Source organism: Panthera onca, chromosome A3 (assembly GCF_046562875.1).
Source record: "Panthera onca isolate mPanOnc1 chromosome A3, mPanOnc1 haplotype 2, whole genome shotgun sequence".
NCBI lineage: Eukaryota > Metazoa > Chordata > Mammalia > Carnivora > Felidae > Panthera > Panthera onca.
Genome location: NC_138341.1, coordinates 24,844,674 through 24,865,279, shown reverse-complemented (window position 1 = coordinate 24,865,279; position 20,606 = coordinate 24,844,674). Strand labels below are relative to the sequence as shown.

Genomic DNA, 20,606 nt, shown 5'->3' with positions numbered 1-20,606 from the left:
TCTCTACCTTCTGCAGCCTCAGATCTCTTAGAGTAGTGCCTGGAACAGATGACCAGGGAAGAGCATGTGGGTTCAGGCAGGACACAGGGGAGAGGTGAGGAGTGAAGGAGTAGCTCCCGCAGCAACAAGGCTGGGCTCTGTCATTACTTCTGTCCGTGGCCCAACATGCCATCTGGGCTCAGAACCCACAGCCCTTTGACACCTTCTCTTCTTTTTTTCCCCACATCCAATCAGTCGGGGTATTTTAAGTTTACTTATTTACTCTGAGAGAGAAAGAGAGAGTGAGCTGGGAAGGGGCAGAGAGAGAGAGAGAGAGAGAGAACCCCAAGCAGGCTCCACACTACTAGTGTGGAGCCTGATGTGGGGCCCAAACGCACGAACCGCAAGATCATAACCTGAGCTGAAATCTAGAATCAGACGTTTAACCGAGCCACCCAGGCACCCCATGCAATCGGTTATTAAGTCTAAATTCCTCCCCTCAATATGTGCTGTTTGGTTCCCTCCTCTCTATTTCTACAGGCCACCATTCATTTCTTATCTGGATGAGAGCCACAGGCATCTAATGCATGTCTCCTCAGCTCTTGAGGTGCCAGACCAGGCTGGGGGGTGGGGGCGGGGGTGGCGGGCCAGAGCCTCTAGACTGGCACTTTACAGCCTTGGGAAACCTCGTTTGTTAATCTCCATGTGCAGTTCAAATGTCATCATTTTCTTAATGTTGCCTCTATGGGGGAAACTGGGGGAAGCATCCACCTCCCAAGCGCCCCCTTCTGCCTAACCAGCCCCACGTTAGGTACCCTGGTCAAATTCATCTCCATGGGGCCCAGCTTTGATAGTGCAGCTTGCCTGCGGCCTGGCCGTCAAGATTCCAAACCGTATGAAAGTTACTGAAAGCTACCAGGGCCAGCAAGAAGACCCAAGCCCAGCTCGAGGAGATGGATGGAGAAAAGCAGGTGGGGAGGACATCTGGTAAAGGTCACTCCTGCTCCTTCAGCTGGAATGGTGGTTCTCAAACTCCACAGTGACAGGTACGACCTGCTGCCCTTGTGAAAAGTTCAGATTCCAAGGCCTCCTCCTGCCCCACTGAAATTTTCATTCAATATATTTGCAACTAGCCCCAGCAGACTGCATTTCCAGGAAGCACACTGATTGTGGACACGGGTGTCGCACAGACCTTATTTCGAGAGGCAGTACCCGAAATGGTCTCAGCTAACCAGCAGGCTTCATTCTGTCAGCTCGTTTAGAAGATAAAACAATGGCACATGGGCAGGAATTTGTACGAAAAAGCTGGGTTTCAGCCTAAAACCTCAAATCAAACGTATCACTTTGAAAAAATATATATAAGAATGAGACCTTTAAAATAGGGAAAGCAGTTGAAAGGAAGACAACCCAAAGTTACTCATCCCTGAGAACATTCTCCCAGAAAGGCAAACTGCATGGAAAATATTAAATGTCATCCTAAAGAAAAAAAGAAAGTCTTGAAATTCTGGAGAGAAGTTATTTACAATCTATAACGAAGGCAGCCCATTGGGCAGACAAACACAGCAAACTTCTCTCTCAAACGTGCCAAGATGGAAGTTATACAGAAGGCGAAGAGCACATATGTGACTGAATACTGGCAGGGGTGGGGGAGACAGGCATGCTTTCCCTTAGGTTTCCAGAGTTGCCAGAACTTTCTTCATGGCATTATGATCTTCAGTGTGGGCGAGGCCTCAGTAACAGTTCCCGCCAGCTCAGGGACCTGTCCCCTTACTCAGCTGGATGGTTCCACAGGCTGTCACGACTTCTTCTAATTCCCAGAGGGAAGAATGGCAGGAACCCATCGCGCAAGTGGCACTCAATGTTTGAGATCCAGACTGACTTGAAAACATGGGTTGCCTCTTCGCCGTGACTCGGGAGGGATGCTTGGATTTTCCATCCCTGCCTCCCCCTCTGCCTCCTCGGCACACCGCGAAAACCATTTCCTTACATTTCAAGACTCTGCCCAGAGCACGGAATGGAAGGCTCGGGAGCTATTCTGGGCTGCTAACAGGCTGTGGTAAAATAGAGACCCGGGAGTGACTGCAGGTTCCTTCAACCAGGTCAGAAGGGGCGGTCCTTCCTCTTCGCCTGAGGAAGACCAGGAGGTGGTACTGGAATGGACAGCCCTGCCTGACTTCGTAGACCTGGTTTGGGCTGGTTCGACCTCAGTGGGGTGGGCACCCGCTGGCACTTTCCCCGGAGGAAGTGTGGCGTTTCTTGGTGTGTATCTCCCTGAGATCTCAGCGAACTGGCTCGAGGGTAATGATTCAGGAGGAGGCTGAGAACCAGCTTGAGGAAGCGTTTGGTGAAGAAGCCTGTTTTCAGCTCTTGTGTGAAGCGCTATTTTTAACTGGGACAAAATATCTGTCAAGGAAAGAAACACAAAAGTCTCAATTAGATCCTTTTCGAGGTGCACGGAACACTCATCTTGGCCAAATGCAGAATGGCCAAGTATTAAACACTGAGCTGGAGCCAAATGTCGCCAGTATAAATACCCCGTGGGATACGATAATAAATATACAGCTTTTTTAAAATGTGTAACTATTGCTGTGCTTTTGTTGTGAACATGTTTAGCGTTCAGATTTCTAGCTTGACTTTGTAGCGCGGGAGCAATGGCACGGCAGTGCTGTCTGCCGCCACATGACGCTGACCTTCACACCATGATACACATTTACAACCCTCGCCGGACACTCTCGCTTTGCTTCCGAGGTCACTCTGCCAGCACGGGCTGCTCCTGGTGGCCACGTCGGCCAGCCAGCCAAGCTGATTTTTTTCTTGAACTCTAACTGGCTGAAGACAATTCCTCTCCCAACTCCCGGATGTAAAAAAGTCTCAGCCAGGACTTCTTGAAAGATTCAAGGCACATCTGAAATGACATATCTAAAAATTAAATGTAGCACTTATGGGTTAACTTATTATCACCAGTGCTTGTTATACCAAAGAATTCTAGCAAGATCAGCATTGTAAGCTAATAGAATCTATTATTCTTCCTTGTGCGGTTAATGTAATTGTATAAACAGCTCTCCAGGTGGCCACGATCAGATCCACCATCCACGTGGGGCCTCAGGGAGGAACAGAGGGGGAAGCCTCAGGTGTCAGTCCTGCGTGGGCTTGGAGCACAGAGCCCAGCCTCTGGCACGCTGCCTGCCACTGAGCGGGCCTTAGGCATATATTTGCTGGATGGCTGACTAAGTGAACAAATAAATTAAGGAATGAAAAGAGATACAAGCCAGAGCCGAGCAGAGAGGCATCCGCACCTGCAGCTGTGCATGCACCAGGTAAGGTAAGTAGAGAGGGGCGGATCTAGAGCAGGCAGGAGGGTAAAGTCAATCCTATTGGGAAGCCACGATGCATACAGAGGAGACAGGACAGGAGGGAGAGGCTGTGACAGGGCAGGGTAGCCATGGGTGGGGGGCGAGTGTCCTGGCAGGCAGGTCAATAGGTGTCCCGAGAGCAGGAGACACGTAAAGGTCATACAGAAGACACGGGGTCTCAGGAGCAGGACTGCAGACCCCAGCCAGGGTGAGTTGTAGAAGAGACAGAACTTGGGTGGGCTGTGAAGGCCCAGAGCACCCAGGTGGCAACTAGAACAAGAGCTGGGGGCGGGGCTTGGCCCCGGGAAAACAGCCTGTTAGTAGACCTGAGCTCCAGGCCAGGCTGCCTCCAGGGCAAATCCCCCCCAGCCGCTGAACTTTCAACTCTCCCCGGTTTAGGAAAGAATCTATGCAGGGACCCAGCAGGGCTGGGCCTACATGAGGCTGACAAAGTGGTCCCAGGGAAGGAGGAGTCTGGGAGGCTCCAAGATCATGGGGTCAAACAGGCCACAGCTGTCCGCAGAGAAGGTAAGCCTAAGCTTGACACGTTCTTTTAAGCTTTTGTTTGAATGGACCCAGCTGTCCCGGGCCCTGAACACTGCAACTGATGATCAGCTGCCCAACAATGATTTGGTGAGACCTGCAGTGGCCAGCATTGCGCTTCTGTTAGTGACTGGGGGCAGGAAACAGTCATCGAACGGATGAGTTTATTCTAAGTTTGCATACTGTGCCGCTATACACAAAGAAAGCAAGGTTGTAAGAGGGCTACAGCCAGAAAGCGCTGCAGACGAGCGTGGTCAGGGAGGGCTTTCTGGAGGAGGTGCGTTGTGCCTTGGGCCTGTAGGACGTAGGTCCGCGGAATAGAGAGAGGGGAACATTTTAGCCCGGATAACCAAGGGAAGGAAAAGAGAATTCCTCATTGCCTAGAGTACTCGATGAATTCCATCTCACAGGTGAGAACGCTGAGGCCCAACATGGTCACGGCCAGTTAGCGGTGGAGTCCAGTGAGCAAGGGCACGCCAGTCCAGGAGGCCCCACAGTCTTTCCTCACTCGGAAGAGCTGCGTTACTTTCTCCTGCTGCGTGGAGGGTTTGCTTTGGCTTTATGGGGAAGCTTTGGGCTAGTTTGGTTTGTTTGGGCTTTTTCTTTTCCTCTGTTTTGTTTTTTAATGTTTATTTGAGAGAGAGAGTGAGAGTGGGGAGGGGCACAGAGAGAGGGAGATACAGAATCTGCAGTAAGTTCCAGGCTCCAAGCTGTCAACACGGAGCGCCACGTGGGGCTTGAACCCACAAACGGTGAGATCATGACCTGAGCTGAAGTCAGACGCTTAACTGACTGAGCCACCCAAGTGCCCCTGTTTTGTTTTGTGAAAGTTACCAAAGGAAGGAAATGGCATTTTTTTCCTCCAGTGGTAGGACCAGTTTTGCACTTACACAGGCAAGAAGGCCCCTCTCTCTGCCGTGCCCAGCACGAGACCCACTCTTGTCTCCTGTGGCTGTGCCCATCCCCACAGGCCACGCCTGCTGTACTGATTTCTGCAGTTACAGCAAGTCACCGCAACCCCAGGGGCTTAAACTGACCCAGATTTGCTATCTTAGAGTTCGTGGGTCAGAAGTCTCGACAGGGCTATCGACAGGGCTGCGTTCCTTTCTGGAGGCTTGAAGGAACGATCTGTCTTCCTGCCTTCTCCAGCTTCTAGAGGCTTCTCTAGAGGCCACCGATATCCCTTGACTTGTTGCCTCTTCCATCTCCAAAGCCGTCAGAGGCCGGTCGAGGGTTTCTCACATGGCACCACTCTGCCTTTCTCTCCCGCTTCTGAGGACCCTGGGACTGCACGGGGCTCACACAGATAATCTGCCACAAACCTCCGTGTCATAAAGTCAACTCCTCAGCCTCAACTCTGCCTACAATGTTGATGTAACATGACATGTTCTCAGGTTTCTGGGACTAGGACGTGGGCGTCTTCGGCGGGCCACTACTCTGCCTGCCACGTGGCCAAGGCCAGAGGATTGAATATACTCTGTTTAACAATCTGCTGGCCTGTTTTACAGTTTTAAGTATTAGAGATCTGGTGTGTAGGCTTCCGTCTGCGTTCTGGCCCCAAAGGCTAGGGCAGCTTGGGTGCGGACAGGGGCCGTTGGAGGAAAAATGCACTGTGGCCGCCCTCAGCATGGTGGGGGAGCACCAAGGACTCTCCTTTGGCCGGCAGCTGCCCCCCTGCACACAACGTCCAAGGCTCCCCAAGCCTGTCGGCCTCCAGCAAAAGGTGTCACCATCATCTCACCTGTGACTCCTAACACTGCTCCTCTTACAACACTGTTCCTCCCCATGGAGCTCAGTTCCCAGTTCTTTTTGTCTTTTACTTTTGCATAAGAAGGGTAGAAGCGAGGGATCATCCCAACTCCAATAGTACAGACACATCAAAGGACGCCAAGCCCCTAGGGAAACCAGAGCGCGGCTTACATCATCCTGCAGCACACCAGCACATCGCTAAGCAACTGTGGGATCAACACCTGTTTCCATGGAGATGTCACTTCCTCACCATCCTCCAGGCAGAGCAGAGAAGTGCGTCCAGGAGGAATGAGCACGCTGAGCTGTGCCAGAGAATGACAAAATCTGGTAGAAAAACTATCGTCAAGGTGGAAGGTTGACAAGAGAGAGCTCTAGAATGAGGACGGGAAGGAGGATGGGCACCGGACAGATCCGCAGGGAATGACTGGCCAGAATTAACCCCGGGATGCACATCCCCTGGCCCCGCCCCTCTCCACATGGGAAGCCGCTGAGAGAGAGGCCTCAGACTCCTGTCCCATCCTGCACAACAAGCGGTTCGCAGGCTGAGCTGAGGCCAGAGCCCAACGCTTGTGCCTCCCTGCCCAGGGCCCATCCCACGTGAAGGAAGGCAGTAATACTCTTTCTCCTGTTGGTTCAGGCAAGCAGAGACGGCTCTTGCCTTTTGGTTCCATGTCTTGGCCCAGCCTGCCCAGCACAGCACCTTCCTGGGACCTGGCTCCCACTCCCCTACGACAAAAGATGTTGCTGCAAGGGGTGCGCTTCCAAAATGACCCTAGCGGAGGGAAGTGGAAGGGAATTCACGTTCACCCAGCACCTGCTATGTGCAGGCGTTTGCACCAGGTGCTTTTTATGAGCAATCTCAGCCAATCCTCAAACTCCACCTATTAGAGTGGAGTTAGAGCCTATTTTGCAGGCAAGAAACTGCCACTCAGAGTGAGGTGGCTTATTCAACGGGATGATAAGAGATAATCGCAAACTTTCAGATTTCGCTTACTCTGTGCCAGGCATTGTTTTAAGTTCCTTACAAATATTAATTCATTTTGTCCTCACACGAAATCTGTAGTGGATGGAGGCGGATTATTATCTATCCATTAATGTAAGGGGCAGAGCCAGGCTCTGAAGCCTGGGCTGCCCTTTCCACTGTGTGATGCTGACCCCACTATCAACACTAAAGATAACAGCTCAGGAAGTGCGAGGTCAGATTCATGGGAATGAGCTGACACTATATTGGATGGTGAAACAGGATGCCAAGTGGGATTTCTCCTCACATCCCAGAATTGCAGCTGAAGACCGAAGCTGAGGGTGGAAAGCATTAAGGGCCCCATGGTCTCAGTTCAGAAATCCACCTGCAGGGGCACCAACCCCTCCCTCAGACTCAGGAAGAGAACTGTCTCCCGCCAAACACCAAGTGCTCTGCCCACTCAACCTGCTGGTGGTGCCAGAAGGTGCAAGAAGAGGCCTGGGGGAGGACAGGGGGGCCAGGGCCTCCACAGGCTGGTGGAACTCACGGTGAGAGGCTCCTCCCCTGCACCCTAGTGAGCGGATTGTCAGAGACCCCCTGGTTACTTGAGTGTCTGCATCAATGAGAGGAGGTTGGCCTGTTCCGAGGCTGGACTGATGTTCACTGAGCTGTAGACCTGATGCCATTCCTGAGTCTGCTGCTGGGGCCATATGACAAGGGGAGTCTTGGGGAATGTTCTGGGAACACTTGTCTGATGTAGGCCCTCCCTTACTATGGGAAAAAGGGTGCATGGCAGTTTCCTCTCATCCCCTATACTAGTGCCTACCTCTGGTCTAGAGATTTCCAAAGGCAGAAGCCTGGTAATTCTCAGAGTTTCCACATTCTACTTTGTAATTTTTCCTTCCTGCCTTCCCTAATCCCCATCCTCAAGAAAACATTGATTCTGTGTTATTATCACTATAGATTAGTTTGTGCTTTCCAGAACTTTTTGTAAATGTAGTCCTAGACCATGTACTCTATATTGTGTAGCTTCTTTCATTCCATGTAATTATTATGAGATTTACTCCTGTCCATTCCTTTTCACTGCTTAGTAGTATTCCATTGTGTGGAATTTGTTTATCCATTCACCTATTGATGGACATTCATTACAAACAAACTGCTGAACATATTTTTGTACAAATCTTTGTTGGGGATGTATGTTGTAATTTCTCTTGGAAAGCACCTCAACGTGGAAGGGTTGAATCACATAGAAACTGTAGGTTTAACATCTTAAACTATCAAACTGATTTACAGAGGCACCTGCGTGTCTCAGTTGGTTGAGCATCTGACTTTGGCCCGGGTCATGATCTCACAGTTTGTGAGTTAGAGCCCCATATTGGGCTTGCTGCCATTAGCATGAAGCCCACTTCAGATCTTCTGCCCCCCACTCTCTACCCCACCCCCGCTTGCACTCTCTCTCAAAAATAGATAAACATTTTAAAAAAACTGATCTCCGAGTGGTTGTACTATCTTATATTTTTACTACTAGTGTTCCAGTTTCTCTGTATTTTCACCAAAACTTGGTATGGTCAGTCTTTTACAGTTTAGCCATTTCAATAGACATGCAGTAGTTTCTCTGTGTAGTGGTTTTAATTTGTATTTTAATGTAGTTGTTTTAATTTGCATTTACCCAGCGCCTTATGATGCTGAACACTTTCTCGTGTGTTTAATGGTCATCCATGTGTCTTCTTTGTTGAAGTACCCAAGTCTCTTGCCCATTTTTAATTAGGTTCTTTGTTTTCTTATCACTGGTTTTGAGAGTTCTTTTCATATTCTGTATACAAGTTCCTTTTAAGTTCCTTACAAATTATTAGATTTATGCTTTGCAAATATTTTCTTCCAATCTTTGGGTTGCCTCTTTTTTTTTTAATTTTTTTTCAATATTTATTTATTTTTGAGACAGAGAGAGACACAGCATGAGCAGGGAAGGGGCAGAGAGAGAGGGAGACACAGAATGTGAAGCAGGCTCCAGGCTCTGAGCTGTCAGCACAGAGCCCGACGCGGGCTCGAACTCACGAACTGTGAGATCATGACCTGAGCCGAAGTCGGACGCTTAACCAACTGAGCCACCCAGGCGCCCCTGGGTTGCCTCTTTAGTCTCTGACAGTATTTGATTTTGATGAGGTCAAATGTATCAATTCTTTTGTTCATGGGCTGTGCTTTTAGTGTCATAGTCTAAAAAATCTTTACCGAACACAAATTTACAAAGATTCTCTTCTCTTTTCCTCTAGAAATATTGCAGGTTCAGGTTTTACATTTAGTTCTGTGACCTATTTTGAGATAATTTTTGGGTATGGTATGGATTGTAGTTTGTTTTCTGCATAAGTATGTCTGATTATTCCAACACCATTGAAAAGTAGAGTCTTTAATCCATATTTAATTTTGCTAAGTCTTGAAGTACTCACATGTTCTTTTCCATGACCCTCCACTGGTTGCTCTCAGAAAGATTGGGGGAAGGCAAAACCTATATTGGTAGCAATAAGCATGAAACCCAGGTAATTTGCCTTAGAGGAGGGGCACAAAGTCCCATTCCTATCCAGGACTCTTTTACAAGCAAAGAGCCTTAAGCCACTGGAAGGGCAGGAAACTAAATACCTAGGCATAACTCCATTACCTCTGGAAGAAAATAGAAACAAACCCATTTGACACTGGAGGCCTTTCTGTTCCCTGTCTACTGCTGGTGAGTGCCAAGAGACCACTGAGTTCCAGGACCCTGCATTGATACAAAGCAGAGGTCTACCATCACCGAGGTTGGGGTAAGGGGTAAGGCAGGAAGCCCTCCCCTGACCAAGATGTCCCACAAGTACAGGCAGGGTTTGGTTTCCACAAATGTGACAGGCAGGAGAGGTGAAAGCCAAATGCACACAGTCTACCTAGGACAAAGGCAAGATCAGAAACCTGAGAACCCCGTCTGCTCCAACGTGAGCCTCACACCCAGTACTGAGCCGTAACAATCTATAGCTGGGGAAGAATACAGAGAGGCTCCCTCTATGATTCAGGCCACACAGGACCTGAACTATTGGCCAGTAGGAACACTGAGAAAAAGTTTACAGCATGCAGATCTCACACTAAATGCAAGATACCACCACTTCACCACTGGAGGGATGTGAAGTCCGTGTTGCAATGAGGTGAAGTATAATGATTATTAAACTAAAACTCAGCACAGCTGATGATTCTATTTGGTTCAACCCCACACACTAATAGCCTGACAGAAAAAAGAGGGATTCCCCACTTCCTGTCATAAATTCTATTTACCTAAGTCCTTACTGTTATTCTACATACAATATTCGAATACATTTACAAATTATAAACACAAAAACACAATTATAAGACATAAACAAAAAACAGGAAAAAAAAATGCCAGCATATTATCAAGAGATAAAACAATTCACAGAATCAGACTCCAAGATTACACAAATGTTGGAACGAGCAGAGGCTTTAAAGTAATTATGATTATTTTGTGGAAAAGGATCTGGTAAAAAAAAAAAAAAGGTGGAAAACATAAGTGAACAAATTGAGAATTTCAGCAGAAACATATAAAGTATAAAGAGAGTTAAATATAAATATTAAAATTAAAAAAGACAAAGCATTCCTCTGATAGCTTATAAGCACACTATACACCCCAGAGGAAAGAAGCTGTGAACTTAAAGTAGTTCTATCAATAGATATTATCCAAACTGAAACACAAATTGGCAAAATAATGGGAACATCCAGAAATGTTCCAACATCCAGAAAGCATCCAACAGTTGTGGGCAATGTCTGTATCAATGATCCAAAACTGAGAGATCAATGATCCAAAAAGAGAGAAAATGGGGCAGAAGAAGTATTTGAATGTATATAATATCCGAGAATTTTCCAAAATTAATTAAAAGCAACAAACTATAGTTTATGGTTCCATGAAATTCAGAGAACTCCCCCTCCACAATAAAGATAAATTTAAAAACGAAACAAAATGAACAACAACAGTGACTGAAACTCAAAGAGAAAATATTGATGGCAAACAAAGGGGGAAATACGATATGTACGGGAGGAAAAGGTTTGAATCACAGCAGACTTTTCTTCACAAATTCTGCAAAACCAGAAGTTAGTATAACATCTTCAAGGTACTTGGTGGGGAAAAGAAACTGTTGACTCATAGTTTTATATCAGTGAAAATATCTTTTGAAAACAAAGGCAAAATAGAGATTCTTTGAGACAAGCAAATCTGAGCGAATTCATTACCAGCAGATCTACACTATAAAAGACGTTAAAGGAAGTTTTGCAGATAGAAGGAATATGATATCAAATGGAAATTGATATCTGAATAAATAAGTGGGGCACCTGGGTGGCTCAGTTGGTTAAGCGTCCAACTCTCAGTTTCAGCTCAGGTCATGATCTTACAGTTCATGAGTTCAAGCCCCAAAATGAGCTCTGTGCTAACAGCGTCGAGCCTGCTTAGGATTATCTCTCTCTCTCTCTCTCTCTCTCTGCCCCTCCCCCCTCACTTTCTATCTCTCTCAAGAAATAAATGAATAAACTAAAAGAAAAAAAGTAAGTGAAGATAGCTGGAAATGATAAGGACAAGGGTAAATGTAAAAGACTTTTGTTCTTATTTTCAGTCTCTTTTGCAACAAGTAAAATGTCTGACCACAATAGCACAAGGATGGGAAGGGGGAATGAAAGTATCCTATGACCCTCTTACACCATATATGTGTAATGGTATATACCATACCATATACTATTTATGATAAACCCTAAAGCAACCACTATTTCAGAAAATTGGAGATTGGAGGCAAAAGTCAAAATTCAGGGTTGTCTGAGTGGCTCAGTGAAGTGTCCAACTTCGGCTCAGGTCATATCTTGTGGTTCATGAGTTTGAGCCCCGCGTCGGGCTCTGTGCTGACAGCTCAGGGCCTAGAGCCTGCTTCTGATTCTGTGTCTCCCTCTCTCTCTCTACCCCTCCTTCTGCTTACACTCTGTCTTTCTCTCAATAACAAATAAACATTAAAAAACCAAAATCGAACTAACATATACCCTGACCATATACTGTTGGTACAATTATTTTAAGTAAGAGGGACAGGCTAAAAAGACTGAAAGTAAAGTAAGTTTGCTAATTGCCTCATCTGTAACCTGTGATCGTGAAAATCTAACAAACATAGCACTAAACGTATGTGGATATTTAACATGGCAAAGATAAATACAAAACGATATATTTAAAACTCCCACAACTCATTAGCAAAATAATAATAATCCAATTTAAAAATGAACTAAGAACCTGAGTAGACATCTTTCCAAAGAAGATATACAAGTGGCCAGTAGGTACCTGAGCAGATGCTCAACACCAGCCATCAGGGAAGCACAAATTAAAACCACCATGAGATATCACCTCACACGTCCTAGAATGGCCATCATCCAAATGACAAGAGAAGACAAATGCTGGGGAGGATGTGAAGAAAGAGAACCCTTGCGCACTGTTGGTGGGACTGCAACTGGTGCAGCCACTACGGAAGTCTGGAGGTTTCTTAAAAAATTAAAAATAGAACTATCATATGATCCAGCAACTCAACCCCGGGGGATATACCCAAAGGAAACAAAAACACTAACTTGAAAAGATATCTGTACCCATATTGATAGCAGCATTGTTTACAATAGCCAAGACGCGGGAACCATCTAAGTGTCCGTTGATGGATGAATGGATAAGAAGTTGTGGTGTAAAAAAAAAAAAAAAAAAAGTTGTGGTATATATATAATGGAGTATTATTCAGACATTAAAAAGCAAAGACATCCTGTCATTTGTGACAACATGGATGGACCTTGAAGGCATTATGCTAAGTGAGATAAGACAGACAGAAAAAAGGTAAATGCTATATGATAATTATTATATATGGAATCTAACTTAAAAAAAAACCAGGGGTGCCTGGCTGACTCAGTCAGTTAAGCATCCAACTCTTGATTTCAGCCTAGGTTATGATGTTATGATCTCATGGTTTGTGGTATCCAGTCCCACGTGGGACTCTGCACTGGGCGTGGAGCCTGCTTGAGACTCTCTCACTCTCTCTCTCTCTCTCTTTGTCTCTCTCTCCCTTTCTCTTAAAAATAAGTAAATAGAGGGGCGCCTGGGTGGCGCAGTCGGTTGGGCGTCCGACTTCAGCCAGGTCACGATCTTGCAGTCCGTGAGTTCGAGCCCCGCGTCAGGCTCTGGGCTGATGGCTCAGAGCCTGGAGCCTGTTTCCGATTCTGTGTCTCCCTCTCTCTCTGCCCCTCCCCCGTTCATGCTCTGTCTCTTTCTGTCCCAAAATAAATAAATGTTGAAAAAAAATTTTTAAAAAATAAAAAAAAAAAAATAAGTAAATAGAAAAGAAAAGAATATTTTTAGATAGGCTCCCAAAACAAAACCCAATTCTGTGCTACATGCAGAAGACAAACCTATAACAAAGTGGTTTGGGAAGGCTGAAAATAAAAGAATAGGTAATGTTATGCCAGGCAAATGCCAATGCGAAGAAATCAAGAGTCATAAAGCTAAAATAAGGAAAGGAAGAATCCAGGTCAAAGAAATCATCAAACAAGTCAAAGACAGTTTGTAACGCCAAAGGTTATAATTCAACAACTCAGAATAATTATGAATAAATATGCCAGTCCACATACTAAAAAAATTCGTACAGCAAAAATTACAGGAAATAGGAAAAATTGACAACAACACAGGAGGATATTTTTGTCTCGGTCCTGGGCAGATCAAGAGAACAAATGAAAAGAAATAGATCCAGTTATGGTCAGCCTTAGTTAAATAATAGGACAGACTCTGTACCTGATAATAGAGAACGCACCTTCTTTCCAATGCCCAAGGAAGTTATGAACATTCGTGAAAACCTTATATAAAGCCACAAACATCACTACATAGTATAGATGATATTCTCTAATCCCAGGGTAATAAAACTAAGAATTTATAGCAATATCAGAAAAAAATTCCTTTCACCTGGAAATTCATAAACTGCTTTTAAAACTGCTCTGGAGTTAAAGGTGAAAATACAAACAGAACTTCTAAAACCCAGTGGAAAAGCACACACATTAGATCTACTGGAGTCACAAATAGAGCAGATCTCAGGGGGAAATTAATAACGCTTGATAGATAAATCAGTTATAAATAATTAAAACAGGTGAATTAAGAGCCAACTCAGAAAGAGAGAAAAGAACAAAAAACAAAGCAAAAGGAAAGAAAATATAAAAACAGAAAGTAATTAATTTGATGACAGAGGAACCTAGAACCCATGCATGAATCCAAAAGCTGTTTTTTCAGAAAAAAAAAAAAAAAAAAAAAGCAAATGAAATACATATTAGCTAACCTAATTGAAAAATTAAAAAGCAGGCACAAACAAAAAGCAAAACAGAAATATGGTAAGGAATCGAGAAGAGAAAATTAAAACAATCATGTGAAACTGCTTTGCGCAACTATTAAGTAAACAGACGTTAAAACTTTGTGAGACGGAAATCACTTCAGGCCCAGAGGAGTTACACGAGTAACTGGTAGAGCGAAGACTGTTTTTCAGTCTTGTGACCTCCCAAGCCAGGGCTTCGCTAACCGGCCCGCTGCCTCCGGCCTCCCACCGGGGACCTCCGTGGCCAAAGGCTGTCTAACATCTGCAGGAAGGACGATTGGCAGGAAGGGGAGGCTCTGGATTTGTAGAACCAGTGAAATAAAATCGTGCATCGTGGTCCCAGGGGCCCAAAGGACCCAGCCAGGCAGGGTCCCCCTTCTTTATGGCAGCCCCAGCCCTGTCTACTAGGATCAGCCAGCACTCCGGCAGTAGAAGACTCCGCAGTTCACGGTGCACCCCATATCACAGCCCGGCCTGCATCCTCCACCTGGCCTGGAGTCCTCACTCAGACACGGTACGGGCTGGGCTACTTCCTCTATTCCTCTGCTTCTAGGGTTAGGGCCCAGCTGGCTGCCACGGAGGCCTTGGTCTCCTCAAGAGCCCAAGGGGTGAGGGGTCACACCAGCATTCCCAGACCCACGTGGGGAGTCTACTCAACAGACAACAGGCTCCAAGAGAGCCGGAATCTGGGCGGTACCGACAGACACAAAAGCTGTCGCCCACATGTGACTCAGTGGAAGAGAAAGTTAGACCGATGTGATTAATACGACCCACTTTGTAAACTGTTTTCTTGCTCGTTGTAAAAGCGGAATAGAGAGAGAGACACGGAGCCTGAAAGAGGGAGAGAAATAAAAATATAAAGTGAAAGTAAATTGTCTTATCACCCGACTCCCGTCCCCAGCCCCTATGTCCAGGAGGCAAGCTCTTTTGCTAGTGTCGCATGTATTCTTATTTTTCCAAAGACATTCCATACCTAAAATAGCATATACCTGTATATAAATAGGTTACGCATACACGCTGACACATCATATTAAATTGTGACACCAAATGGAGCCATTCATTCAGTCAGTCGGTCAGTCCTTCATTTAAAACAGATTAGATGCTAAGGATACAGGCCCTGCTTGCACGGAGTCCAGAAGCCAGCGTAGTCCCCAATTAACCTCATCAGTACAGGTACAATCAGGAACCGAGAAACAGTGAGGAAATACGTGTGAACTGAGAAGCCCCGCAGGTTATAGTCTGTCATTGTTTAACAGACGGTCACCAGCAAGCTGGGCGCCCGGACCTGGCCGCGGTCACACTCTCTCCAGCGCTCAAATACGCTTCCGATTAAGGGGCAGAGCTGTGACTCACTGGCCTCCACCATCTGCTGTGCGGGACTCACATGACTCACGCCCCCACCCCACCCTGTCCCCCAGGAGTGCTTCAGAGGAACGAGAGACAAGATTATTCCGTGTGACTCAGGCAGAGAAAGGCACAGCCTGGCCTGGCTTTCGCCCACCACTCCCTCCCTGCCTGAAAAACGGTGGTGGGCATGGCCCTGCCTCGGCCTCCCAGGGACACATCTTGTTAGCCTTGTGATGGTGGAGGGACCGTCCCCTCCCAGCAGGGGTCCGCAGAACACCAGTCGTGATTAGTTTTCCACCACAGACGCCAGCTGAGCTTGCCAGGGGAGAAGTGAGGAATCCTGGCCTCGGCCCCCCACCTGCCTCTGCAGGGCCCTCCCTGCCACACCCTTTTGTGGACAGTCCCAAATCTGGGGCTCTGCTCCGCAGGCACCCCAGGCCCGGGCTGCTGCAGCCATGCGTTTGCATGGGGCTGCCCTACCCCAACACCTCAAACTTCACACACCCAGCAGAACACCATCCTCTGCTCGGCCTCCTTGACTTACTCCTCTTTCCGTCCTGCATCCTGGTCATGAGGTCGGTGTGCACAGACCCCCTCGCTCCCTCCCCACCCCCCCAGTCTGCCCTTCCTTCCATTCCCCTGCCTCTGCTTTCTTTCATGCCCTGCCCTCCACACAGACTCTTTCAGGAACCCTTCACTGACTCCAGGCTCCAGACTTCTCTTCACTGCCCTCAACATAGTTTCTTAAACACATCTTGGTGGCAATTCCCTACCCAGATGCCAGATACTGCTGGCATCTCCTCGGGGTCTACAGCAAAGACCACAAACTCAGAGGCCTGTGGAGGGTGGGCAGGTGACACCCAAGAGGGAAGCAGGCTGAGGGTGAGTTGATAAAGGGCCACAGTAGGGAGTGGTGAGGACTAGGGCGGCCTGGAGAATGCTGGCCCTGGGTAAGGGTGGCCACCACCCAGCCACAGCTAAGTGTAGCCACAAGAGAGCCAGGGCCTCAAAAGACCAGGCCTTCAAGGCTTTCACGAGAACCCAGATTTGTTTCTGAAATCCCTTGATCTATGAAAGTTGGTACCTAATTCACATTGGAAACCCTCGGAATGATTTCCCTGTTCCTGTATTTCCAAACCTCCTCAGTCTTGGTGCCACCTACTCGTCCAGAACCATCTCCCATGGTGGCCGTCCTCCCTGCCTATGGCCAAAAACACACCATGCTCCGGGACACGCCTCCCATGCCACACTGACGCTGTTCCCTGCATTGCCATTTGCTTCCTCTTTGATGTCCATCCACATCCTCCCCGCTCATGAAGGCCACCTTCCTGCCACCCCTGAGCCTGATCACTCCGTCCCTCTCTGCTCTTATGCCTCCCCTGCATGTCGCCCCTCTGTCCTTGTATGAGACACAGTCCGACCTGTGTTACCAGCCGTGTGTCTGCCCATCGTCCTTGCAAGAGTGGAGACTCTCAGATACAGATGCTGTTCTATTCACCCAACCTGCACGTGTTAGGCTCTGAGAGACATTTCAGGGATTGTGCTAATTAGAAGTGAAGAACGGCACGACGTGGGGCTGGGAATTTGGGGATTCGGAGTCTCCAACCCACTCCACATCCAGGGTCTGCCTCCTTGGCACGCCTTCCCCGGGCTGTGCACCCAATTTCTCTGGGGCCTCTGGGCCTGCGCCCCAACCCAGCTGCTTGTGTGCGGAGATCACCGCCTGAGGAAGTTCTGAGTCACCATCTGAGCTTTGGCCGAATGTGCTTCGCAGACCTTGTCATGAGTAACCTGGCTCGTGTCTTGCTCTGCAGCTCCCCCCCCCCACCCCAGTTTATGGCTAAAAACATCTGTATGAAAACGGGCCTCACCAGAGTGTTTGTACTCTCCCTGCCCCTCCCCCTGCACCTGAAGTCCTGGTCCCCTTCCGGCTGTTTATGACTGTTTGCTGTGGAAACGCGTGGCTTCATGGCCCAGGAGGGAGCAGGTGCTGAGGAATGGGAGAGTGAATGAGTTCATGCAAGTCAATGGGCCTGCTTCTCTTTCTGACCCCAAGGAGGAGCGGGGAATGTGGGCCAGAGCAGCCAAGGGAGGATGTGGAACACAATAAAATGCGGGCTGGTTTTCCGGGAGGTGTGAGCGGGATGTGAAATGACCTCCAGATGTGGGTCTGAGAGGTTGCCCGAAGTCTGAAGCAGGGCTTTTAGCAGTCTCCCTTTGAGGAACCAGAGAGCCCTCAAGAAGAGGCAGCTTTGCGTGTTTCTTTGCACAGGGGCCAGGCCACGGTCTCCACCACTGTGTGCAGCTGCTGGGCCCTGCACATTCACACAGGCCTAGGCCACTGAGACCCGGGCATCTAGAAGGACACGGAGCCATCCCGTTCAGTCAGTTCCCCTGCAGGGGTCCCTTTCACCCCTGGGTTTGGTTCACATTTAAATTAGAGAAAAGAGGGGCGCCTGGGTGGCTCAGTCAGTTGAGTGTCTGACTCTTGATTTCCACTCCGGTCATGATCCCATGGTCCTGGGATTGGGCTCCACATCGGACTCCGTGCCGAGCATGGAGCCTGCTTGAGATTTGTTCTGTCTTTCTCTCTCCCTCTGCCCCTCTCCCCCACTCACACTCTATCTCTCTCTAAAATAAAATAAATAAAATAAAATAGAGAAAAGATGTTGTGGGGACCAAGGGAAAGGCTTGATGGGCACTGGAGACCACTATTTCTTATTGGTGGTGGTATTCAAAGGCCAGGGAGCCTATGAGGAAAGAGAAAAAGGAGAGAAAGGGACCGCAACTCACTAGCAAATGCTCTTATTCCAAGTAGTGTTAATATCTTTCACTCAACAGGCTCTTTTCAAGCTTCTCCTATGTGCTGAACACAGTGTGAAACTCCATGGGAGACACAGGTGCAAGCCAGGGGTCCTGCAATCCATTAGGGGAGAGAAAACATACAAATCACTGCAAGTGCGGGGTGCCTGGGTGGCTCAGTCGGTTAAACGTCCGACTTCGGCTCAGGTAATGATCTCACGGTCTGTGGGTTCGAGCCCCGCGTTGGGCTCTGTGCTGACAGCTCAGAGCCTGGAGCCCGTTTCGGATTCTGTGTCTCCCTCTCTCTCTGACCCTCCCCTGTTCATGCTCTGTCTCTCTCTGTCTCAAAAATAAACATTAAAAAAAAAATTAAAAAAAAAAAAAAACCAAATCACTGCAAGTGCTACAGGCCTAAGAGAAGAGCTCAGGATGGGGAGGAGAGCATCTACAAGGACAACGGACCAGGAATTTGAGCCTCATGTGCAGATGTCAGGGAGGGGTGCCCGCAGGTGGAGTGCTGAATGGCAGGGGGCGAGGTGGGGGCAGAGTTTGAGCACATGAAAGAGATCCAGAGAAAACCACCCTTTCAAGCACACCTGGCCAATGGCTTTGTCTTTGGGAGTTGATGGGAGTCCTGCTTTGTGGGGTTCCCTGAATAGTCATAGACAGGAACTGGTGGTCAGTGGAGTTGGCTGATGAAAATGGGGGTCTCCTCAGTTTGGAGGAGACAAGAGGCTGTTTCATTGTTGATATGAAATCACAGTATCTGCTTTGAGACTCCAACAGTGTCAGTCCCTTGGGTTCAGGGTGCTGACCCAATGGTCAAGGCAAGGCCTTGCAGCTTCCTCCTTGAGGAGATGGTCAGCTGTCAGGCTCCTTTTCCATGACTTTGGTGACATTGCCAGTTCTTTCTGCTTCAGAAGGAAGGTTTTCCCTCCAAGCAAGTAATCCCCTGGTCTCCATAGTTAGAGCCTCTGTGACCTCACGGAACCGTGCTGTTCCTACACAGGAGCTGTGCGTCTGCCTGGATTGTCTTGATACTCTCTATTCAAGGTCAAGGCTCTAGTTACACGTTAAGAACTTAGCCAATTTCTTGTTGGTAGTTAGGAGTTGTTACTGTGAACAAGGAGAGACATGTGTCTTCAGCTACACTCCACTCTCTACACTCTCAAGCCCCCATGGTGAGTTCCTTGTCTTTTCTGAAGTACTCTTTCTTCAGAAGTTGAGGAGCTGACTTTTGTTGCAAGTAGGAGGGGATTTCCAATCATGACACTAGAGGGTTTAATTACTGCTTCAAAGACTCCTTACTGGAGTGCCTGGGTGGCTCAGTCTGTTGAATGTCCAACTCTTGATTTCGACTCAGGTCGTGATCTCTCAGTTTGTGGGATCAAGTCCTGCATCAGGCTTTGCGCTGACAGCACAGAGCCTGCTTGGATTCTCCCTCTCCTTCTCTCTGTGCCCCTCCCCTTCTCTCTTTCTCTCTCTCAAAATACACTTGGTCTTAGCCAAAAGGCCGAGAAGCAATCTCTCTCTCAAAATAAATAAATAAACTTTAAAAAAAATTTTTAAATTAAAAACGAATATATTTTAAAGAAAGACTCTTTACCCATGAGTTCCCATAAGGCCTAGGAGATTTATACAAATTCGCTCTCCCTCCACTTCCCAGCTCTCACCATGTGCCAGAGTCCTAGGGCAGGTTGGCAGATCAGGCACGACTTTGACCCAAAGCCACATGTCTAACGAGGAGCAGCTTCATGATCCAGACAGCATTCTTGTTCCTTTCCTTAATGTCTCCCAGCCGGGCTAATAAAAGCTCTACCCAAAGAACAGCCTCATGTGTATGTGTCCTGAGCTAACTCACCCAGCACAACAGCTGTTGGGTCAGAGGAGGCCTATATTCTACATAGGTTTCTTATTTCAAGCCAAGAATGTTCTAGATCTTGATTAGCTGCTATTGTTATCAACTGCATACTTCTGCGCAACCCCTCAGGTGGAATGATTAACCACATGGAGCATTAGGAGCATGGAGGGAGACCAGGTGTTTTTCAGAATGATTCTTCTTACCTTCAGAGAGGCGAGTGACACTAAGGTTGTGCTCCATGTAGAGCTGGGAATGACCCAGATTCTGGGAGGGTCAGCACACTGCCCATGACTATCGTGTAAGGCAAAGGAGTCATGGACATCATCAGCCACACCTCCCCACCTTCTTGCCAGTTACATATTCTTTGCCAGGTGCCCTTTTTCAGGTCTGGTGCTGCACTACAATTCCATTGAACCAGGACCATAGATTAAAAGTGCTGCAGACCTGGGCTGGACTTTTCTCTGGAATGATACCAAGGGTTGATTGTCAAACAACTTGGGGCCTCAAATAAAAGGAGCTGTTCCTCATTTCTTTTCATGAAGAGCCAACATTCGCTTTCTGGGAGCACTCAGAGTTTGAGCCTGGTTGACCATATGGTATAATGGGCTCCATAATTTTGT

General features: G+C 47.6%; 1 long non-coding RNA gene across 2 annotated transcripts; it reads right to left on the bottom strand.

The window, feature by feature from the left end:
• Nucleotides 1–1,481: 1,481 nt before the first annotated feature.
• Nucleotides 1,482–19,143, bottom strand: LOC144615961 (uncharacterized). 2 transcript variants are annotated; one of them, XR_013554781.2, is made up of 4 exons: nt 18,722–19,143; nt 18,117–18,239; nt 2,670–2,884; nt 1,482–2,382 (listed from the first exon to the last, which is right to left on the bottom strand). It is a non-coding gene; the product is annotated as an uncharacterized LOC144615961 (long non-coding RNA). The 2 variants fall into 2 exon arrangements; XR_013554780.2 differs by having other exon boundaries at nt 2,670–2,898; nt 18,722–19,105.
• Nucleotides 19,144–20,606: the final 1,463 nt, after the last annotated feature.